Raw genomic sequence first — 8662 nt, 5'->3', positions numbered from 1 at the left:
CTTGAACAGAAAATTTTATATTAAAGCAGAGCAAAATGTACAGGAACTGCAATACTCATTTACTCTTAATTATTTCAAAATGAAATTGACACTATGAAAATGAACATATAACTTTATTCTTCAAATAAGAGAACTGTAGGAATTTGTTGAGATCTCCCAACTTTAATTTTAATCTTCAGTATCATGCATAATCTGACACCTATTTGGTATATCAGTTGTATTAGGATGATTTTTAAATAATGAAGATGGTTGATGTATTGACCTAGAATGAGAGGCAACAATGTATCAGAGATATCCGGTACTGGGAAACATGAATGGCCTGCCTGTTGTAGTTAAGGAAAAGGTTGGTCATGGGCTACCACAAGACTGTACACACCTGGAAAGGTAGAAGGTCCTACCCTCAGTCCAAAATGACTGTTGCATAATGGAGATACGATGTGGTACTGCAAAATAGAAGTAGACATAGCTGCCAAAGTATGACAAGTAGACACTGCAGCCATTAGATTTCGAGCAGCTGCTAGGTGAAACCCCGTGAACAATGCTCCACCTAGATTGTGGAATGGAGAGGGAGATGGGAGGCTGTTCAGAAAGGGAGAGGATATAGATATATCGAGAGTCTGATGCTGGGAGGGATTGGGGGTGGAGGAGACGGGGACGACAGAGAATGAAACGGCTGGATGGCATCACCGACTCAATGGACATGAGTTTGAGTGAACTCCGGGAGTTGGTGATGGACAGGGAGGCCTGGCATGCTATGATTCATGGGGTCGCAAAGAGTCAGTCACGACTGATTGACTGAACTGAACTGAACTGATGGCTGATTTATTTTGAGTTCTGACAGAATACAGCAAAATTCGGTAAAACAATTACCCTTCCATTAAAAAAAATAAATAAGAAAAACAGCAGGGTGATGTTTCACAATATGCTCCTGTGGTCTAACTGATATTGATGTTGGAGAGGCACTTGTATCACACTTAAACTTCTGCAGGCTGAAAATACATTCTCTTCTCTAGTTCCAGGATTGAAGTCAGAGTTATGACCATCCATAATACCTGTTGTTTTAACATGCTTCTTCTTCTTGTCTCGGACTAATGAAGATACTGTAGAGACATGTTTATGATCAACTGTTCTTTTGATTCTTACTAAACGTGAGGATAACCTCGTTCAAAATATGATTATGATAGAACTGAAATGAAAACCAAAGGGGCGGGGGTATTTCGTAACTCTTTCAACCAAAATAAATCAGAAAGACAAAGAAAAATGTATTCCTTTAATCATAAAATGTAAATAGTATCAAACAATTCCCTTCCATTAGTAGTTTTACAAACTTACATAGTCGTAGAAATTATGATCCTCAAGTAAAATATGTTATAAATCTATGGTAAATATCATTTAGGTGGCTTTAGGATTTGAACTCCCCCCCCCCCTTTTTTTTTTTTTGGTCAAAATATAAGCCATTTTTTATTAATCTGGCCAAAAAAATGGCAGAGAGAAGACATCACCAAATGTTCAACACTGAAATCAGATTGATTTTATTCTTTCAGTCAAAGATGGAGAATCTCTATACAGACAGCAAAAACAACACTGGAGCTGACTGTGGCACATATCATGAAGTCCTTGATGCAAAGCTCAGACTGAAATTGAAGAAAGTGGAGAAAACCCCTATACCATTCATGTATGACATAAGTCAATTCATTTATGACTATACAGTGGAAGTGAGAAATTGTTTTAAGGGGCTAAATCTGACAGAGAGGGTGCCTGATAAATTATGGGTGGAGGTTCATGACATTGCACAGGAGACAGGAATCAAGATCATCCTCAAGAAAAAGAAATGCAAAAAAGAAAAATGGCTGTCTGAAGATGCCTTACAAATGGCTGTGAAAGAGGGGAAGTGTAAAGCACAGGAGAAAAGGAAATTTATACCCATTTGAATGTAGAGTTCCAAAGAAGAGCAAGGAGAAATAAGAAAGAGTTTCTCAGTTATCAATGCAAAGAAATGGAGGAAAGCAATAGAATGAGAAAGACTAGAGATATCTGCAGGATAATTAGAGATACTGAGGGAACATTTCATGCAAAGGTGGGCTCAATAAAGGACACGAATGTTAGGAACCAAAAAGAAGCAGAAGATATTGAGAAGTGGGGGCAAGAATACACAGAAGAACTGCACATAGAAGATCTTCCAGACCCAGAAAATCACGATACTGTGATTACTCACCTAGAGCCAGACATCCTGAAATGTGAACACAAGTGGGCCTAAGGAAGCATCACTATGAACAAAGCTAGTGTAGGTGATGGAATTCCAGTTGAGCTATTTCAAATCCTGGAAGATGATGCTGTGAACGTGCTACACTCAATATGTCAGCAAATCTGAAAAACTCAGCGGTGGCCACAGGACTGGAAAAGGTCAGTTTTCATTCCAATCCCTAGGAAAGGTAATGCCAAAGAATGCTCAAACTACAGCATAATTGCTCTCATCTCACATGCTAATCATGAGGTGCTAGAAAGTGTCTTTAAAAACTAAATCGTGACTTGGCCCACAGAGGCCCATAGAGTCATATCTATGGTCTTTCCAAAGGTATGAAAAGATTTGAGAACACCAAGGGCTTGCTGATTGTGAATTGCTCTGCTGGGGAAGACTTGTGAGATTCTTTTGAACTGCAGGAACACCAAACAAATGAATTGTATAGAAAATTGACTTTGAAAACTCATTGGAAGGACTGATGCTAAAATAAAGCCCCGAAGCTTTGTCCCCTGAGCCAAAGAACTGACTCATTAGAAAAGACCCTGATCTTTAGAAAATGTTGAAAGCAGGAGGATCAGTGGGTGAGATAGGATAAGACATTTGAAGAGCATCAGTGATGCAAAGAACATGGCCTCGGGGAAACTATGCGAGACAGTGAGGGACAAACAGGCCTCTTGTGCTAGAGTCCAAGGGGATACAAAGAATCAAACATGGTTTAGTGGCTGAAGAACAATAGCATTTCAGTTTATAAAATGGATCTTACAGGTTGGCAGTTGGTCCCAATATATCAGAGGAATAGGAGGACAAGACCACTCTCTCCCCAACAAATTTATCTAAGGATCGACTGCACATGGAAGAACTTCCAGAAAACAAATTGTGAACACTGTTGAATGGCCCAAGATACTCAGAAGTCAAACATGTTTTCCTTTGAAAAGGAGGTAGGAAAAAATAAAAGAGACACAAAGAGAGAAAAAGTATTTAGGGGCTGAGGCTGGTCTTGGAGAGGAAGTTTTAAATGAGGAGACGCTTGCAGACAATTGTAAACCCTCTCAGGACAGTGATAGTGCAGAACTCTGGTATCGCTTAGTACAACATAACCAAGGGAAAGAAAAACAAAAGCAAATGTGCCTAACTGTAATTTCCAGCAGAGAAAAAACTCAGATACTCCTGTTCACCATCATTGAAGTGGATCTGCGAGAGATGACCCGAGTGTATCATCTGCTCTATGATGAGGACCCAGCCTTAATGCTCTGAGGATGATCTGATTGGTCTAAGGTGATGTACCAACCTAAACCGTGGGAATACCAGAGGCAAAAATGCAAAAATAAAACCTTTCTTGAGAGAATTCTCTATGTCCACATAGTGAAAACAAACACTCACAGAATCAAAGATTGCACATTCAGTTCAGTTCAGTTCATTTCAATGGCTCAGTTGTGTCCGACTTTTTGCGACCCAATGAATCACAGCACGCCAGGCCTCCCTGTCCATCACCAACTCCCAGAGTTCACTCAAACTCATGTCCATAGAGTTGGTGATGAAATCCAGCCATCTCATTCTTTGACGTCCCCTTCTCCTTCTGCCCCCAATCCCTCCCAATATCAGAGACTACCAGTGAGTCAACACTTCGCATGAGGTGGTCAAAATATTGGAGTTTCAGCTTTAGCATCAGTCCTTCCAATGAACACCCATGATTGATTTCCTTTGGTTGGATCTCCTTGCAGTCCAAGGGACTCTCAAGAGTCTTTTACAAAATATCAAAGATGTGCAAACAGGCTGCCATTTATGGCCCTGGCCTCCACAGAAGCAGAGAGGAATGTTTGCATCAGACAGAGGCAGAAGGAAAGAGGCTGCTGTTATATCAGCCCCAGAGACCGCATCTCCCACCAAGCTCTGAGCAGGCTGACGGTTGCTAAACATGTCTTCCTGGGTTCATGCTCAGTTCACATAGGTCAGGAGGGTCAAAACATGAGTTCAGCACCCCTCTGAAGGCACACGGAATTGTTACAAAATTCTGGGAAACATGAATGGCCTGACTGTTGTAGTTAAGGAAAAGGTTGGTCATGGGCTGACACATTACCCTACACACCTGGAAAGGTAGACATTCCCAACCTCAGTCCAAAATCACTGTTGCCTAATGGAGATACGATGTGGTAATGCAAAATAGAAGTAGACATAGCTGCCAAAGTATGTCAAGAAGACATTGCAGCCATTTGATTTAGAGCAGTTGCTAAGTGAAACCCAGTGAAAAATGCTCAACTTGGATTGTGGGACGGAGAGGGAGATGGGAGAGTGTTTCGAAAGGGAGGGGATATATGTATATCTACGCCTGATTTATTTTGAGTTCTGACAGATTACAGCAAAATTCAGTAAAACAATTAACCTTCCATTAAAAAAACAGTAAGAGAAACAGTAGGGTAATGTATCACAATCTGCTTCTGTGGTCTAACTGATATTGATGATGGAGAAGAGAAATAATTCCAAGTTAGGGCATTTGTATCAGCAACTATATGGATGGCAGAACGCTTTAGTATGAATGGCACACTTAAACTTCTGCAGACTGAAAATACATTCTGTTCTCTAGTTTCAGAATGGAAGTCAGAGTTCTGGTTATCCATATTACCCGTTGCTTTAACATGCTTCTTCTTCTTATCTCGGATTAATAAAGATGCTGTAGAGACATGTTTATGATCAACTCTTCTTTTGATTCTTACTAAATGTGAGGATAACCTAGTTCAAAATATGGTTATAATAGAACTTGAACTAAAACCAAAGGGGGGAAAATATTTCGTAACTCTTTCAACCAAAATAAATCAGAAAAACAAAGAAAAATGGATTCCTTTAATCATAAAATGTAAATAGTATCAAATAATCCCCTTCCATTCGTAGTTTTAAAAACTTACATAGTCACAGAAATTATGATCCTTGAGTAAAATATGTAATAATTCAAAGGTAAATATCATTTACATGGCTTTAGGATTTGAAATTTTCCCAATTTTCTTTTTGGTCAAAATATAATTCAAGCCATTTTTAATTAATCTGGCCAAACAAATGACAGAGAGAAGACTGAAATCAGATTTATTTTATTCTTTCAGTCAAAGATGGAGAATCTCTATACAGACAACAAAACAAGACCAGGAGCTGACTGTGACACAGATCATGAACTCCTTGTTGCAAAACTCAGACTGAAATTGAAGAAAGTGGAGAAAACCCCTATACCATTCATGTATGACATAAGGCAAATTGCTTATGACTATACATTGAAAGTGAGAAGTAGATTTAAGGGACTAGATCTGACAGAGTGGTGCCTGATAAATTATGGATGGAGGTTCATGACATTGTACAGGAGACAGGAATCAAGATCATCCCCAAGAAAAGGAAATGAAAAAAGCAAAATGGATTACTGAGGCCTTACAAATAGCTGTGAAAAGAAGGGACGTGAAAAGCACAGGAGAAAAGGACATTTATACCCATTTGAATGTAGAGTTTCAAAGAAGAGCAAGGAGAAATAAGAAAGAGTTCCTCAGTGATCAATGCAAAGAAATGGAGGAAAGCAATAGAATGGGAAAGACTAGAGATATCTGCAGGATAATTAGAGATAATGAGGGAAAACTTCATGCAAAGGTGGGTCAATAAACGACACAAATATTAGGAACCAAAGAGAAGCAGAAGATATTAAGAAGAGGTGGCAAGAATACACAGAAGAACTGTACATAAAAGATCTTCAGGACCCAGAATATCACGATGGTGTGATCACTCACCTAGAGTCAGACATGTTGGAATGTGAAGACAAGTGGGCCTTAGGAAGCGTCAGTTCAGTTCAGTTCAGTTCAGTCGCACAGTCATGTAGACTCTTTGCGAACCCATGAACCACAGCACGACAGGATTACATGTCCATCACTAACTCCTGGAGTTCACCCAAACTCATGTCTATCGAGTCGGTGACGCCATTCAGCAATCTCATTCTCTGTCGTCCCCATCTCCTCCCACCCTCAATCCCTCCCAGCATCAGACTCTTTGCAAGTGAGTCAACTCGTCACATGAGGTGGCCAAATTATTGCAGTTTCAGCTTTAGCATCAGTCCTTCCAATGAACACCCATGATTGATCTCCTTTAGAATGGACTGTTTGGATCTCCTTGCCGTCCAAGAGACTCTCAAGAGTCTTCCCCAGCACCACAGTTCAAAAGCATCTATTCTTCGGTGATCAGCTTTCTTCACAGTTCAGAGCTCACATCCATACATGACCACTGGGAAAATGCATAGCCTTGACTAGACGGACGTTGGTTGGCAAAGTAATGTCTCTGCTTTTTAATATGCTATCTAGGCTGGTCATAACTTTCCTTCCAAGGAGTTAGCATCCTTTAATTTCCCGACTGCAATCAGCATCTGCAGTGATTTTGGAGCCCCCAAAAATAAAGTCTGACACTGTTTCCACTGTTTCTCCGTCTATTTCCCATGAAGTGATGGGACCAGACGCCATTATCTTCATTTTCTGAATGTTGAGTTTCAAGCCAAAATTTTCACTCTCCTCTTTCACTTTCATCAAGAGGCTTTTGAGTTCCTCTACACTTTCTGCCATAAGGGGGGTGTCATCTGCATATCTGAGGTTATTGATATTTCTCTCGGCAATCTTGATTCCAGCTTGTGCTTCTTCCAGACCAGCTTTCCTCATGATGTACTCTGCATAGAAGTTAAATAAGCAGGGTGATAATATACAGCCTTGACGTACTCCTTTTCCTATTTGGAACCAGTCTGTTGTTCCATGTCCAGTTCTAACTGTTGCTTCCTGACCTGCATACATGTTTCTCAAGAGGCAGGTCAGGTGATCTGGTATTTCCATCTCTTTCAGAATGTTCCACAATTTATTGTGATCCACAAAGTTAAAGGCTTTGGCATAGGCAATGAAGCAGAAATAGATGTTTTTCTGGAAATCTCTTGCTTTCTCCATGATCCAGAAGATGTTGGCAATTTGATCTTTAGTGCCTCTGCCTTTTCGAAAACCTGTTTGAATATCTGGCAGTTCACGGTTCACATATTGCTGAAGCCTGGCTTGGAGAATTTGGAGCATGACTTTACTAGCGTGTGAGATGAGTTCAATTGTGCAGTCGTTTGAGCATTCTTTGTCATTCCTTTTCTTTGGGATTGGAATGAAGACTGACCTTTTCCAGTCCTGTGGCCACTGCTGTGTTTTCCAAATTTGCTGGCATATTGAGTGCAACACTTTTACAGCACCATCTTTCAGGGTTTGAGGTAGCTCAACTGGAATTCCATCACCTCCACTGGCTTTGTTCATATTGATGCTCTCTAAGGCCCACTTGACTTCACATTCCAAGATGTTTGGTTCCAGATGAGTGATCACACCATTGTGATTATATTGATCGTGAAGATCTTTTATATACAGTTCTTCTGTGTATTCCTGCAAACTCTTCTTAATATATTCTGCTTCTGCTAGGTCCATACCAATTCTGTCCTTTATCGAGCCAATCTTTGCATGAAATTTTCCCTTAATATCTCTGATTTTCTTGAAAAAATCTCTTGTTTTTCCTAATCTGTTGTTTTCCTCTATTTCTTTGCCTTGATCGCTGAGGAAGGCTTTCTTATCTCTCCTTGCTATTCTTTGGAAGTCTTCATTCAGATGCTTATATCTTTCCTTTTCTCCCTTGCCTTTCGCTACTTTTCTTTTCACAGATATTTGCAAGGTTTCCTCAGACAGTCATTTTGCTTTTTTACATTTCTTTTCCATAGGGATTATCTTTGTCCCTGTCTCCTGTACAATGTCATGAACCTCCGTCCAGAGTTCACCAGGCACTCTATCTATGAGATCTAGTCCCTTAAATCTATTTATTACTTCCATTGTATAATCATAAGTGCTTTGATTTACGTCATATCTGACTGGTCTAGTGGTTTGCCCTACTTTCTTCAATTTAAGTCTGAATTTGGCAATAAGGACTTCGTGATCTGAGCCACAGTCAGCTCCTGGTTTTGTTTTTGCTAACTGTATAGAGCTTCTCCATCTTTGGCTGCAAAGAATATAATCAATCTGATTTCAGTGTTGACCATCTGGTGATGTTCATGTGTAGAGTGTTCTCTTCTGCTGTTGGAAGAGTTTGTTTGCTATGACCAGTGCGTTCTCTTGACAAAACTCTGTTAGACTTTGCCCTGATTCATTCTGTGCTCCAAGGCCAAATTTGCCTGTTACTCCAGGTGTTTCTTGACTTCCTACTTTTGCATTCCAGACCCTATATGAAAAGGACATCTTTTTTGGGTGTTAGTTCTAAAAGATCTTGTAGGTCTTCATAGAACTGTTAAACTTCGGTTTCTTCAGCATTACTGGTTGGGGAATAGACTTGGATTACGATAATATTGAATGGTTTGCCTTGGAAACGAACAGAAATCATTCTGTCGTTTTTAAGATTCCATCC

This window comes from Moschus berezovskii, chromosome Y (genome assembly GCF_049115385.1).
Source record: "Moschus berezovskii isolate FMDL1 chromosome Y, NW_MosBer_1.0, whole genome shotgun sequence".
NCBI classification, from domain to species: Eukaryota; Metazoa; Chordata; class Mammalia; order Artiodactyla; family Moschidae; genus Moschus; species Moschus berezovskii.
This window is presented reverse-complemented; position numbering follows the sequence as displayed.